We start from the raw sequence: 17,054 nt of genomic DNA, 5'->3' as shown, positions 1-17,054 counted from the left end.
AGTACGTAATGTACTTTCATTGCATTGCGAATTATATTTGCGTTGCACTACACTTGCATTTCAGGTTGTCAAGTCGCAATTTTTTTTCTGAAGCGCTTCATACAATACAGTTTCAAAGCAGCTTCACATTAATAAACTGGGGGAAAAAAGTGCTGCAAAATTGATGAATTATGAAAGGCTTTGTAGCATTTTAGTGTTGATAATCCTGCTTTCTAAATACAATTTCAGTTCTGAATTAGATGCAAAATTGCAATTCAATTTGAATGGAAAAATTTCTAACATGAACTAACGAGCAACATATTTTTACATCATTAATTGTTTTTAATGTTAGTTAATGAAAATACTGTTGTTCATTATTTTTTTAATAGTGCATTAACTAATGTTAACTTGATTTTAAAATGCATTCGTAAATGATGACATCAGCATTTTAATGCATTTTACAGTTAATAAATGCTGTGGTATTGTTCATTGTTAGTTCGTGTTAACTAATGTAGTTAATGCTAAAAATGAGACCTTTTGTAAAGTGTTACTGTATTTTTAATTAAATTAATTAATAAATAAAATATTAAAATAAATTATTAAACCATCTTTTAATGTAATAAATGAAAATATAACAATTGCTTTTTAACAAAACATTGCATATTTATTTTTTTGTCAAATAATATACAGCACAACAGAACTGTTTAAATTAAAACAATATTTTGTTTTGAAAAAATATTTTGATTGACATTCCTTAAAATTATTATTACTACTTTGAGAAGTACATTTTAGTACATTAGTATTTCTTAAAGTAATGTATTACTGTATTTTTATGGCGCTAGAAAACTTACATTTTTAAGAAATTACAGGCTGACTTGATAAAACTTTGAAAGATTAAAAAAAGATTTTATGAGGGTTCATTTTGTTTAAAAAGGCACATACACTGTAAAAATTATTTTTCTAAGTTGTGAATAAAACAGATTATTGGAGATTATTACAAGAAAACACTTTCAGTCATCATGTTTAATTCATCATGTTACTTGCTGTTTCTTTGCAATTATTTGTAAAATTTACTAGAAATTTACTAAAAATTTGTTTTAGTGCATATACATTTGTATTTAGTTTCAATCTTTCATTTTATGAATGAAGATCGAAGAGCAGTTAAATGCATTTCTTGTGTTGAATTTCTTTGAATTATAATTCAGTAAATTCCTCTTCCTGTCATTCCAGTTTAGTGTGTTGTTTGCTCAGTTTATGTTCACTTTCACGAATGGAAAGCACAGCGATTCTTCATTCACACACACACACACACTTTCTCTCTCTCTCGCTCGCTCGCTCACACACACACTCTCTCTCTCTCTCTCTCTCTCACACACACACACACACACACTCAATTCAGTTCAGCTTTATTAGCATGACTGTGTAACACAATGTTGCCAAAGCATTAACATATATATAACAACAACATAAATAATAATAAATAAAATCCATCTAAATAAATGAAAAGATAAAGTAACACACACACACACACTCACACTCACAGACACACACACACATACACACTCACTCTCTCTCTCTCTCTCTCTCTCTCTCTCTCTCACACACACACACACACACACACTTTTTCGCTATCCTTGTGGGGACATTCATAGGCGTAATGGTTTTTATACTGTACTTACTGTATGTGCTATTGTCCTACACCAACCCTACACCTAAACCTACCCCTTACAGGAGACTGTCTGCTATTTCAGATGTTCAATACACTCCATTCTGTGTGATTTAGAAGCATTTTGAAAAGTGGGGACATGGAGTAATGTACTGAAAAGTCACCTTCTCCTTGTAATACCTGTCATACCCTTGTCTTTATACACATTTATGTCCTCATTTGTCACAAAAACACGTGCACACACACACAAACTCAAAACACACATACATACACACACACACTCACGTCTGGTTTGCTATCCTTGTGGGGACTCTCCATAGGCGTAATGGATTTTCTGCTGTACAGACCGTATATTCTATTGTCCTACACCAACCCTACACCTAAACCTACCCCTTACAGGAGACTACAGGCATTTTTAAATTTTCAAAAACTTCACTCTGTGTGATTTATCAGCTTGTTTACCCGTGACACGAGTCCCCATGAGTCTGTGTGTGTTCAGGTTTAAGTCCCCACCTGAATAGAAGAACAGGTACACACACACACACACACACATTATACACTCTCTCTCTCACACACACACACACACACACTGCACGTGTTCGTCTGAAACGGCAGGTTTTTCTTTGAAAGCTCTTCCTGCTGAGCTGAAGGTCAGTGTTTTATCAGCTGATAGAAACACACTCACTGGAGTTGAAACAAAGAGAAACATCAGGACCGGAGCATGAACACACACCGTCACACACTTACAAACACTCCAGCTCATCGCAGGAGGGAAAGAGCGGCGCTCCACTGACGTCTAGAGCTGAGCGATACAGCCAAAAATATTATCACAATATTAATTTCCCATTAACAGTACAGGAAATGCTTTCTTGAAGTGTGTTAGACCTGGAGAATAAATGTAAATGTAACTCATTTGTTCACAATTAAACTCCACTGAGTAGCTACCTTTATGTTCGGGCCCCGTGAAATCCATTTCATTTTTCCATAAATCTTGTGTTTTAATCTGTTTAATGATTTAATACAAATGTATGATCAAAAATGGTGTGCAATGAAATTAATTAATAATTATCGTTACTGTTGAGTCTTTTAAAATGTAGTCATATGAAAATATAACAATTAATTTACAAAAAAAAAAGCATATTCACAGATCTCTGATGTTAGTTAATGTTCACATTTATGGATTGATTAACTAAATAATTGACTGGCTATGACTAAATCAATAAATGTCTGAATATATAAATACATTTTATGAAATGTATTAAATGACTAATCGTTTATACATTTATTTAAATGTAATCAAATAAGTTATAATTATTTACAACAAATCATAGCATTTTTATTTTACTATTCATTTATTTGACCTTGATTTATTTATTGATATATTTATTTATGGATAATGGCTAAACATATAAATACATTTGTTATGACTAAATTTAAAAATAATTTATTTGTTATTTATTTGCTCATTTATATATTTATCTAAATGTAATCAAATAATAATATAAAAGTTAATTTTCAACAAGACATTGCTTTTTAATTTTTTTTATACTTTTTTATACTTTTTTTTTTTTTTTTTGCCAAAAAAGATGCTGCACAACAGAACTGAATATATTAAGACATGGATGAGCTTGATATTATTACATTGATAATTTTAGTATACAATATATAATACTTGTCTGTCACAATTTATTATATTTCATTTATTTATTTATTAATTTATTTGAACTTTTATTTTGTCAGGTTGTGGTAAAAATAAGTGAGTTTTAGTGCACTGTAAAAAAAAAAAGTAGCCTGAACAAAGAATTTTTGTGTGAACCAAGCAAAAATACTCTAAACATGTCTCTAGCAAAACTTGTTTGTTTTACCTTACTTAGATACTCAAGTATTTGTTCACAACATATTCAAATGTTCTCCGAACTTTTCAAATTGAGTCATCTGAACAAATGATTTTACATTGAACAATATTGCACAAGTTCCCAGCATGCATTGCAGCTTGAAAACATTTGATGTTCGTTATTATTAAAATATTATCATTGCAACCTCTGGATGTAATACATTTGTCTATCAGCATAAATGTTTGCCTTTAGTTTTAAGAGACAGATACTACCCAGATTTTTGAGTTTTCTCAACTTGTTGTTTTCAGTTTATACAACAAAAAGTTGAGAAAACTCAAAAATCTACTGAAGGCTGGTTGCTTTAAACTTTTAAGTTTTCTCAACTTTTGATTTTTTACAGTGTTGTTGAAGAGGATTATTGCTAAATGCTAAATAATCTTTAGTTGATCTGACAGATCTTTTAAAATTCCATAGACTGACTTTTATTCATTAGATGAACTAGTTTTTAAGTTGTCAGTTGCTAGTTGAGTTAACTTGACAAGTTGAGTGTGATAAGGTGGCTTAATTTTTTTTGAGTTGGGTCAATTTTTTTTTTTTTTTTTTTACAATGAGTGTGTATGACTGTAGTAAGCGCTGTAAAGTGACTCGGAGCAGCTCCGGAGATGAAGTTCACATGCTGATATATTGAGACACAGACGCTGAAATCACTGCGAGCGTCGTCTGTGTGAGTTTGTGTTTCATCTGATGAAACTGCGGCAGAACATTATTAGAGACGTGTTCTGACTCGATTGAGTTTAAACCTGCTGAACTCGGGCTGGAGAGCTGCCTTTAAACACAAAGCCGATGGTCAGATTGACAGGATCTGCTGTGTTTGGCCTCCACACCCTCACTTCGCTCTTATAGTCCATTATCCGTCCCGTCCCATAATTCCCAGGTCTGGGATCTCATACGGTTTGGATTGGATGCATGTGTTTCCACAGCAGATACATGTTTTTACTTTAACTGTAGGATATATTTCACACCGAACCTTTTGTATAAGTGTAAGATTGAAGTGCATCAGTGTTTTAACATCTCTGCCATGTAGTTTTTCAGGCTCAGATTCTTGGTGATTTTGATGTCAAGTGATTTGACGTGTTGAATGTGATGAGTGTGAGAGCAATGGATGATGTGTGTTTGCTTTATGATCACGTTACTCTATAATGTCAGAACAGCAGCGCTGTAAAACCTTCACCCCGCTGTCTTCATACTAAAACAGCCATTACCAAACATTTTTCTGTCAGCTGAACCCCTTATTTACATGAAGTTCCACTCAGATTTTAACTTACTGTTTCAATAATTTAACATCACATTCACATATTTACAGTTCTCTGATGTTGTTAATGGTCACATGACATGTATTTATTTATTTAACAAATTACTAAATAATGAATGAATTAATAATTTAATAAATAAATATATAATTGTATTATATTTATGTGTTAAATTATTAAAGTGACTGAAAATAGTTTTTAGTTATTTGGTATACATTTGCTTATTAAATATTTAAATAAATGTAGACATTTTTAAATAAATGTATTTATTTATTCATTAGTTTATTAAATGACTAAATAGCAAATTTATGTGTAATCATTTGTTTGTTTATAAAATAAAGGACTAAATTAATGAATAAGTTACTAAATTGTATTACATTTATGTTAAATGAATGAATAAATAAAAATATATGTATTTGTTTATACATTTATTTATTAATTACATAAATAAATACATTAAATACATATATTTATTAAATAAATGAATAATGAATTAAATAAATAAATACATTATTATTAAATTTATTTATTAAATGTATGGCTCAATTAATTAATTAATTAAAAATTAATTTATTCATGTATTTACTTAAACCCAACCCTAAACAAACAAATGTGTCCCTGCAGCACAAAAGCAGTCATAAGCAGCACAGATATATTTGCAGCAATAGCCAACAATACATTGTATGAGTCAAAATTATCCATTTTTCTTTTATGCCGAAAATCATTTGGATATTAAGTAAAGATCATGTTCCATGAAGATATTTAGTAAATTTCCTACCGTAAATATATAAAAACTTCATTTTTGATTAGTAATATGCATTGCTAAGAACTTCATTTGGACAACTTTAAAGGCGATTTTCTCAATATTTAGATTTTTTTGCACCCTCAGATTCCAGATTTTCAAATAGTTGTATCTCGGACAAATATTGTCCAACAAACCATACATCAATGGAAATATTATTTATTCAGCTTTCAGATGATGTAGAAATCTCAATTTCGAAAAATTTACACTTATGACTGGTTTTGTGGTCCAGGTATTTGTGTATTTTATTAAAATAAATAAATTAATAAACACTTATTAAATTAGTTTATTAAATAATTGACTAAATTTAAAAAAAAAAAAAAACAACACATACACACACACACATATATATATATATAATATAATTTTTTTTCTAGTTTATTCATCTATACGTTTATTTAATGAATTATTAAATAATTTATTCAATTTATTTATTCAGTTGTTTATTAAAAAAGACTAAACAGATGAATTAATAAAATTAAATAAATAAATAAATTAGTCATTTAATTATTCTAATCATTCTTTATTGATGCTGGTAAGCAAATAAAATGTTTTTGTTTTGATGGTGTTTTTTTTTGTTTTGTTTTTTTAATAGTTTATTCTAATGTCACATTTTATTTATTTATTAATGAGTAGCTTTTCATCATTTCTAGAGCCCCAGTTTGTGAATCCCTGGGCTGAAGTCAGTGAGGACAGTGCTGGGTTTATTCCACACACGCATGAGTTCCTCTGAGAGCCTTAATAACTATTTGCTTTGGCTTATAGCTCTCATTCCCGTCCTCGATTGCTCTTTAAACTCCTCTCGGCCAGCGACTTTATCAGATCACCTGAACGTGAAGGACTATTAGCGCTCTCTCAGTACGATATTCCCCGTCTCTGATGCTCGGTGGTTTCTGCTGGACTCTGGCGGTCTGGAATGGAGCGGTTTCTCATCTCTGAGGCTGACAGAGACCATCATTATTGGAGCTGTTGTGTTGAATGTCATAAAGGTCTAGTGTGGCGTGTCTCCAGTGCTTTATTACTCATTTAAAGGCCTTTCTGCCGTCGACATGTGACACATCAGAGAATCAAAGAGACTCCAGCATTAGAGACTCTTAAAATGGCTCAAGATCTGACTGAAGGCTTCGTGTTCAGATTAATAACTCATCACACACTCTTTCACATTCACTTTCACTCACTGTGAAGAAACGGCTGTCACAGTAATGTCACTCATCGCCAAAGAGAAACAGCAATGACACATTTTTATCTATAAATATATATGTATATGTTTGTATGTATGTGTGTGTATATATGTACAGTATCAATAAAATTTATCTTTGCAATGCAGAGGAAACACAGAAGCTGCATCTGAAGAGGCATTTAGATGTTTACACTACTGTTTAATGCAGAACATAAATGCATTATATATGCAATTACAAATGCATAAATAATATTTTGATATATTAATCATAAAATGTTTGAATAGATACTTTAAATGTGAAATTAAAACTGTCAGCAGGTGGCAGCAAGTCACTGTTAATAAGTGAGTCGCTGCGATTGAACCGAATCATTTAAATGCTTGATTCATTCAGGAACGAATCACCATCATGTTGCTCAGAGACACAAAACTGTGCTGTGGCTGTGTTTGGAATTATTTTTGATGTCGAAATAGAGTAAAAACAGGAAATATAGTGTCTAAAACGCAAGTCTCTTAATTAACTTCTTGTTTATTGAACTGAAGTGGTATAAATATACATTTTCTGCCCCCATGTTTTGAATTTGTGGTCATTCTAAATGTATTTTAATAGACTGAATCATGCAGTGAAAGAACGCCCTCTAAATGCTCACTCGCACTAGTCTAGCCTTCATCATTTAATATATGCATGCACTCTGTTGGTGTGTTTTGTTTGGTTTTTGCAAAATACTCGATAATGTCAAATCGTTAAAACAACAATTACGATATTATTGCAGACGATATATATCACACACCCCTAGTTCTCTGCAACACAAACCTTGATGTTTTTATAATCTTCTGGCCTCTGTTTTCCATGCAGTGTCAGTGAATGGAGACTGAAGCCATTTGAGCTTCAAAATGCATGCAGAAGCACCGTAGGAGCGTCTTACAGTCGTTCATATGACTTGTGCACCATATTCCAAGCATTTAAACTGTTGCCGTGGGTTGATTTTTCCTTGTGGGTTAAAAGTTTGAAATCTTGTACTAAGTACATTTGACTGAAAAGCTTGCATTGAAATATTTTGCATTCTACCTATGAACCTATGATAAAAATGTGAGGTTTTGTGAAGGAGGTTTATGATTAATGTGCATAACAGTAACTGTAAAACATGTATTTTAGGTATTGAAATGACATATTTAGAGTTTTGAGTTAATGTTAACAACATCAGCATTGCGTGACAATGTGTATATAGTGTAGGGCTGTCAGAATGACTGCAAAACTAAATTCGAATTTTGTACTTAAATATTATCAATATATTCGAATTTAAAAGGCATAATTTCAGTTAGGGGAGCTTTTGGCTTCTCTCCTGAGGCCACAAGAGAGCGCATCGAGCAAAATATGTCTTATACTTGTTTCTTCAAAGCAATAAAATAACACAACTATCTTTGAAAAGAAGTGCATAATGTTTAAAATAATGTTTATAAACCATATATAATTAATAGAGTTGCTTAAGCAATTAGAAACAAAACAGCATGACGCATGTATGTATAGTTTGATACCAAGGCCCGAAAACCAATCACAAAGAGTACTTTTTTTCATTTAAAAACGAGATGCTGTGGGATGGGAAAAACCGCTCAAGATATGTTTTTTCAAAGTTGAACTGGCTTTCTAAACATGCAGCTCTCTTGTGCGAGACGCGAGTGCAACGCTGATAGATGTCCCTCTAGAAAATGCCATAAATATGTGTTCTGTGTGAACGGCTTGGTTTCAGTTTTGATGTAAACAACATCTCTGCATTAATGTTCTTTTTTTCCGCAATATTTTGAATGAACAACGCAGCAGCGCTGCATCCAGTGGGTTCAACTGGATAGGCTAACAAAAGCATGAAAATGCAATGACATTTACATCGTGCATTCAAATGTGGATTTTTATTTTAAATTTTATTTAAAATTTTTTTTTTTTTTTTTTTTTTTTTGACAGCCCTAATATAGTGTGTATTAGCGTTACATGTAGATTTCAATTTCTGTACAGTCTAATCTCTAATCGTCATACCATTCGAATTTCATATAAAGACATTCTTTAACCCAAAAAGCTAATTATTCTTACTTAGAATACAAATCTTGTGTAATCCCACGTAGGCTGTATGTAATCAGATGCACATTTAAAACTGGAATATAATTTCAGTCACATGTGTTTCATAAACACATAAACCTTTCTGGATTACAATCCGCTATCAAAATGATAAGTTTAATTATTCCAGCTGCTGTGAGAAAAGGCTATAAACGATCCGCCACCTGCAGGATCCTCACATGTGATATAGTGTATCAGCCGGGACAACTTCTTTATGTTTATTGTCGTGACGTAATGACGCGACAGCATGCTCAAATTTCCCGCAAATTCCTAGCAGTACCACTCAAATCAGAAAACATGATTAAAAGCTAACCGTTGTGAATCGGGCTAAAGTAAGGAGGTAGTTTTGAACACTGTCTGGTTATGAACTTGCTCAAATATTGATTATTTTTAACCAAAAAAAAGTTACGGATTGCAGCTTTAAATAAATAAATAAATAACAGTATTCCATATCCATTCTGCAATATATTGCGTGTCTAAATGACAGGATATAAACTCCCGCAGGCGCAGATGGATGTCACTCATCCTCCGGAGGACGTGACTGTGAAATAGTTTCTCGGGAATCGCTGCAGGGTTTCAGAGTCGCTCGCTCGATTACGAGATCGCAGGAGTCTGATGTGATGCAGTGAAACACTGTCCAATCAGCCGCGGCTCGTTAAACGGCTCCGTTTCTCACCGACAGCCGACGCATTTGTCATACGCTCTGATGTTTTTCATTAAGTGACATTTACAACAAGCCTGCCGAAATGAAGATGTATTGCGGGCCTCGCTGGGGCACAAACAGGAGATTCATCATTTTTCTGCATGTGTTCAGGGACGTCACGTCAACAGCTCCATTAAAGCAGGTGCTTCCCTCTCAGTTCATCGTTAGAGCCCAGTTCAGCCCAAAATCAACAGATCTGTCATCATTTCCTCACCCAAACCCGTCTGACTTACTCTCTGCAGCAGAGCAAAACAACTGATGTTTGCAGGAATATACAGTACTGACAGCTCTTTTCAGTAATGAAAGCCATGGAGGCTGTCAAACTCTAATAAATAAATAAATTAAATTAAATTAACAATCTCATAACAGTTGTTCATAACCATTCTGCGAAATATATTCCCTGTCCATATAAAATAAACTACAATAAATAATTAAATATAAAAATAAATAAAATTTCATATTAATGTATGAATGAATGAACATCATTTGAATGTAATATAAATGAACAATAAATAAATGTGTAATGTGTTTAAGTAATATAAACATATTATTATGAAACATTGCAATTCATTTAAATAGAATTTATTTAGACATAAAAGGAATAAGTAAATAAATATGTAAGTAATATAAAATATACATTATTTACATTATACATAAATAGTCATATAGTTCTAATTTAAAATAAATAAACTTAATAAATAAATTTATAATAACACATTTTTTATTATAACTGTTTTATAAATTTATTTGAATAAGAAATGGTGTTTGTGGATTTAGTTTTTGTAAACTAATAAACAAGTATGGAACTTTGCTATTTTATTTATATTCTATATTTGATTTTTTTGTCATTTTTAAGCATTTTATTTAGATATATAATATATTGCACACAGAATATAAAATACTGTTATAATACTATTCTTTTTATTTCTTTATTTAAATCATTCATTGCATTATGCAATTTAATTGCATTTATTTATTCGTAAGTTAGTTTATTACATAATTAAGTTTTATTTTTATGTAATTTAATTTAACACATTTTTTTTTATTTTGTTTTATATTTATTTTATCTGTCAGTTGTCTGGCTTTAAATCAGCCTGTGATTCCCGAGCAGTGGTTTGTCGTTCTGAGCAGCGTTTATCTTCTCTGACGGGGTCAGAAGCGCAGATCTGCATGCGTCTGTCACAGCTCTAATAGGTGCTATGATGTGGAGTCGGACGTGAAGTGAAGAGCTGATAATGTGGCAGGTTATCTGACGCTCGTCATTGTGTGTCTGCAGGAGGCCAGAGACTCGACGCACCCAGATACCAGAGCGTTTATCACTTTAACACTTGTGATCAGAGACACGCTTGCGTTCAGCAGCCTGCAGGGAGTCACTCCGAGTCCATTCAATGAGTCGACTCTGATTCAACTGCACTGAAGTGATTCATTAACAAATGCACTATTAATCTTCCAGCTAATGTATTTATTTAAAAACTAATTTATTTATAAATGTAGATAAACAAATATTATAAATATAAAATGTATATAATAATATCATTAAAATATTTTATTATTATTATTATTATTATTATGAATGTATTTATTTTTTAAGTTATATTAAATGAAAATGTGAATCTAAATAATGTGTATTTATTTATTTATTATTTACATATATAAACATATAACTGCACTAACCAAGCGATTCAATAACAAATGAACTGTTAATTAAATGCTCAGTTAGTGCATTCCTTTGTAATTAATTTAAAATATATTTATTTTAGGTTGCAATTATAAAGAACCATTTCATTAATGAATGCACTGTTAATGAGTCTTTTTGAATGTAAAATGTATTTATTTCTTTATAAATTTAAGTGTCAAAATGGGAATAAATGTATGTTTATAATAATAATAATAATAATGTATTTATTATTCATTTATATTAAATAAAAAGATAAATTATTTCAGAATTTAAATAATAATGCTTACTTATTTATTCATTGGTATAAAGAACTGCACTAACCAAGCAATTCATTAATGAATGTACTGTTAATGATTCGCTAAATTGGTGTATTTTTAAACGTAGTTATTTATTTATTTCTTCTTTTTTTATATTTGTGTATTTATCTCTCATTATAAAGAGCTCCATTAACTGAGCTGAACTCATTAACGAATGCTCTGTTAATGAATCACTCAGTGCATTTCTTTTTAATTAATTTAAACTATATTTATTCAGTCATTATAAAGAACTGCAAGTCATTAGCAAGCGATTCATTAACGAGCCGTTCTTTGGAATGATTCATGAGTCATTGGTTTGAACTGATTCACTGAATCAAATGACTCGCTCACAGGAGTTTGTTTGAGATGTCAGTGTAATTGCGCTTGTGTTGTTGTCATGACATGACAGTTCCGTTGTAGTTAATAGTATTTCAATTAGAAAAACACATCAAACATCATGTTTTGAGAGCTGTTAGTGAATCTGTTGACCGTTGAGTTTTGTGGCTCGTTTAGATCAGATGCATCTACTCTGAGAGCTGCTTTAATGCTCACATCAGAAGAGTAAAGGACTGGACGGGACGTCTAATGGCTTTATTGGAGCTCCAGCAGTTCATTACGCTTCATCAGGAGCTCAGACGCTCTTCCTCTGCCTGTATCTATCCGTCCGTCTGTCTGTGAACCTGCTGTGATCAACAGATGTGAACAAACTAATCAAAGACGATTCCTGCTGTTTCTGTCCCGTGTGTTTGTCTCTCGCTCAAACTTTCTCACTGAGAAGTTTTGCTGGAATACAAGAAATATACCACACATAATGTTTCTAATGTGATATTGTATTAATATTGCTAATATGTCATTTTTTGTTTATTTTAAATGCATTTAAATGTACAAATAAATGCAAATATTTTCTTTAAGTATTTATTATAAATGTAGTTTTATATAAATAAAATATAAATAATCACATGGTTATTTATTTTCAAATGTAAATAATAATGTATTTATTAACATGACTTACACATGTATTTATTTACTTTATATTCAAATGAGAATTTTTAAAATAATTAAAATATTTTACATTTAATTATTTATATTAAATTAAAATGCAAATAAACGTATTTATTCATTTTACAACTTAATAATGTATATATTAATTTTATTAATTTATTTTCAAATTAAAATAACAATGTATATTTTTCTATAATTTATTTATTTATTCTTTAAATCTTTAAATTAGTTACATTTTAAAATAATTTTAAATGTAAATATTTTTTATATTACTTTTTATGTCTTTATATTCATTTATATTAAATTAAAATGTACAATTATTTTTAAAAACTTGACAATTCACTTAACTTATTTTTTTTAAATTATTATTTACTTAATAACTTTAAGGTAACGGGTTTCCTCAATTTTTTTAAGTTAAGTCAACTTATCGCATTTTACAGTGTGGTGTGAAGCATGTGCCATCCTCACTGTGAGTGTCGGGTGCAGTGGGGAATTGTGGGATAGCAGCAGTGACGTGTGTGTAATCGCAGTGATGGAGATGTAATTGTGTAGTGAAGGTCACAGCAGTTCTCCTCAATTAAAGCAGCTCAGACAAAGAGAATCAAAGGAGTGCTAATGTTGGTTTAATTCCCTGCTCATTCCTCACGGCGGGAAGAAGATGGGCTCATTGTATTCAGTGCCGTATCTCTCCGCAGCGCCCATGTTCCTCATAATGACACGAGAATTATTACAGCGTTGATGGAGATGAGTGTGTGTGTGTTGGGTTAATTCTGTTTGTCCATTCTGATTTTATAGCGTTTTGTGAGTTGCTTTAATTAATAATTTGAAGTTGCCATCAGTGATTCCATGAATCCATTTGCAGATTCTGTGTGAGCTTTTACATTTAGTTAAATATTTGTGACCCTGGAGCACTAAAGCAGTCATAAGCTGCACAGGTATATTTGTAGCAATAGCCAACAATACATTGTATGGGTCAAAATTATCCATTTTTCTTTTATGCCAAAAATCATTAGGATATTAAGATCATGTATTTTGTAAATTTCCTATCGTAAATATATCAAAACTTCATTTTTGATTAGTAATATGCATTGCTAAGAACTTCATTTGGACAACTTTAAAGGAGATTTTCTCAATATTTAGATTTTTTTGCACCCTCAGATTCCAGATTTTCAAATAGTTGCATCTCAGACAAATATTGTCCAACAAACCATACATCAATGGAAAGATTATGACTGGTTTTGTGGTCCAGGGTCACATTTAAGTAATATAAATGTAGATTATTATTTAAATGCTTCTCTTAATTATTGGCAGTAGTTTGTTGGTAGTGGTTGAGTGTTTTGCGTGACTCCAGCGGTCGGTGTGTGTCATCAGCACTGATTTAGTCACACTGTTCTTCTGATTGAATCATGTCTCTTATGAGCTCGTCCAATCGCATTGGTCACAGTCCTCGTCACGCTTCTACTGTACGATAGCTTTCAGATTCTCAAATCTGTGTGTGTGTGTGTGTGTGTGTGTGTGTGTGCAGGGCCCCAGACTGGGACTAAAATAGTCATAAATGTGACAAAATGTCATCCTTAATGATTTTATTATACACTCTGCTCACCAAGGCTGCATTTATTTGATCAAAAATGCAATAAAAATGTGAAATATTATTACAATTTAAAATATCTGTTTTCTATGTGAATATGTGTTAAACTGTAATTTATTTCTGTGATGCGCAGCTGTATTTTCAGCATCATTACTGCAGTCTTCAGTGTCACATGATCTTCAGAAATCATTCTAATATGCTGATTTGCTGCTCAACAAACATTTCTGATTATTATCAATGTTGAAAACAGTCGTGCTGCTCAATATTTTTGTGGAAACTGTGATACATTTTATTTTTCAAGATTCACAGATGAACAGAAAGTTGAAAAGAACAGCATTTATTTGAAACAGAAATCTTTTGTAACATTATAAATGCCTTTACTGGCACTTTTGACCAATTTAATGCATCCTTACTGAATAAAAGTATTAATTTCATAAAACAAACATTATTGTTGAACAGTAGTGTGCAGTAGGGTTATTGTTAACTAAAGCTAAAACTGAAACAAAGTAAATATTAACTAAAATAAAACAACCAAAATAAAAAATTATAATAAAATAAACTCAGCTGCAACCTTAGTCATTTTCCTTTACTTTAACTGTGTGTACTAAAATAACTAAAACTAAAATATAAATTAATAATAATTATGTATGTATGTTTGATGTGTGTATGTATGTATATACTCTGCTACTTAAAATGACAAAAACACAAACTTCAACTAAAATTCAAATGAAAATGAAAAAAAATAAAATAAAAACATTCTAAATAATTATAAAAGCTTTAATAGTATCTTGGTTACACTTTATTTTACAGTACATGTGCTTACAGTGTACCTACCTAAGAAAGTACTGGTAATATAAGGTAACTACATGGGGTAGGGGTAGGTTTAGGGTAAGTACCATGTTTTTACCTAGTTATTGTAATTACTATAATAAGAACATAGTATGTATATTAGTAACAGGATTCAGTGATAGTAAAATAAGACTGGTGTATATGGAGTGATTGTGTCATTGGAGTCTTTTGTTTAGTCTGGAGGACAAATCAATCATCTGTGTGATCTCTGTTAGATGATCGTCCGGTTTGGGATCCAGAGCGTCAGCGGGAAGGAATCCCAGCGATGTGTGTGTCGTGTGTGTGTGAGCGGCATCAGTGACGTGTCGGTCTGCAGTGGACTGTGGGTTATAGCGTGTGAGACGTCTGCTTTGATGTGACTTTTATGAGACGCTGTCGATTGAGTCACATCACATGCCCAGACAGATGCCAAACGCGTCTGCGGTTTAACGAGATCAAAGCGCCACCCTAGACGGACCGATGTTCAGATCCGCACCTACTGGACCTCACAGAGACACACGCCACACCACTCGTTATACATTTGGTCAGATTTTATGTTGCTTTTAGCTTTCCTTGAATCCATTTGCATAATTTAAAATAAACAAATAATAAATAAAAACATTACTAATAAGAAACATAAAATTATTTAAATTAATAAATATATAATGTAAATATACACGTTTACATTTAATACAAATAAATAAATATATACATTATATTTTATATAAAATAATTTAAAAATATATACATTATTATTTACATTTTAATTTGATATAAATAAATAAATAATAAATTAAAAACATTAATAACAAAAATATAAAAATACTTTTAAATTTATAATTAATAGAGGTAGAATAGAATTAATAAATATATAATATACACATACATTATAATATAAATGAATATATGCATTATTATTTTTATATAAAGATAAACAATATTATTATATATTTTTAAATATATACATTATTTAAATTTAAATTTGATATAAATAGAATTAATAAAATATACATATACACTTTTTTAAATTCTAATATAAATAAATGTTCTAATATAAGTAAATTCACTTAATATAAGTGAATATTAAATACATACAGTTCTAACAAGGAATATGATTGTTATTAAATATGATAATATTATTATAATATATTTATTAAAAAATATATATATATATATATATATATATATATATATTAATAATTATTTATAATATATTATGAATAATATATATATCGAAATATAAAATGAATTGATATGTAAATAATATAAATTTAAACATTTTATTTCTAAATAAAAATATATGCAGTTTATGTATATATATATATATATATATATATATATATATATATATATATATATATATATATATATATATATATATATACACACACATTATTATTTACATTTTAATTTAATATAAATAAATAATTAAATAACCAAATAAATGAAAACATTGATACAAAGAAATGTAATTTAAAATTAATTTAATATAAAAGGAATGAAAAAATATGCAAATTACTTTCATTTTAATGTAATGTATAAATGAATAATAAATAAATACATTTATTTATCTGTTAAATGTCTGGCGGTGACAGATGGTTCAAGAAAGCGTCTTGTTCAGATGTGTGTTTATGGTCTGGTTGAGCTCAGAATGTGTGTATGTTGTTGTGTTGATGTTAGATGAGTAACAGTGTTTGATTGACAGCTGCAGGTCTGGAACAAAGGTCACGACTAGAGGCTTTTGAACAGGGATGCATGGGGATAAAACGAGAGAGGAAACCTGTGTACAGAAAAGATAACTTAATACAATATAATGATTCAGTTATTTGTTTTGACATTATAAAAGCCAATTATTTAAGTTAAAATGCAACATGTTGTCTTTTATAATAGAGAATGTTTTAGAAGAGAATATTGTGGTGATGTATGATTGTTTCTCTGACCGTGTTGGAGAGTTGCTCGACGCGCACACACACACACGCACACACACACACAAACACACACACACACACTCTTGAGTGTAATGAGCTGTTTGTGTGTCGTGTGTTTGTAAAACAGGCTCATTTGAATGTCACTCACGTTTATG

The 17,054-nt window shown here is 30.6% G+C and overlaps 1 protein-coding gene across 1 annotated transcript in view; it reads left to right on the top strand.

Annotated features, from left to right (window-relative positions):
* fbxl17 (F-box and leucine-rich repeat protein 17) overlaps nucleotides 1-17,054 on the top strand; it is a 233,852-nt gene that overhangs the window by 105,465 nt on the left and 111,333 nt on the right. The gene's annotated exons all lie outside the window — the stretch shown is intronic.

Source organism: Onychostoma macrolepis, chromosome 08 (assembly GCF_012432095.1).
Source record: "Onychostoma macrolepis isolate SWU-2019 chromosome 08, ASM1243209v1, whole genome shotgun sequence".
Lineage (NCBI taxonomy): Eukaryota > Metazoa > Chordata > Actinopteri > Cypriniformes > Cyprinidae > Onychostoma > Onychostoma macrolepis.
This window is presented reverse-complemented; position numbering and strand designations above follow the sequence as displayed.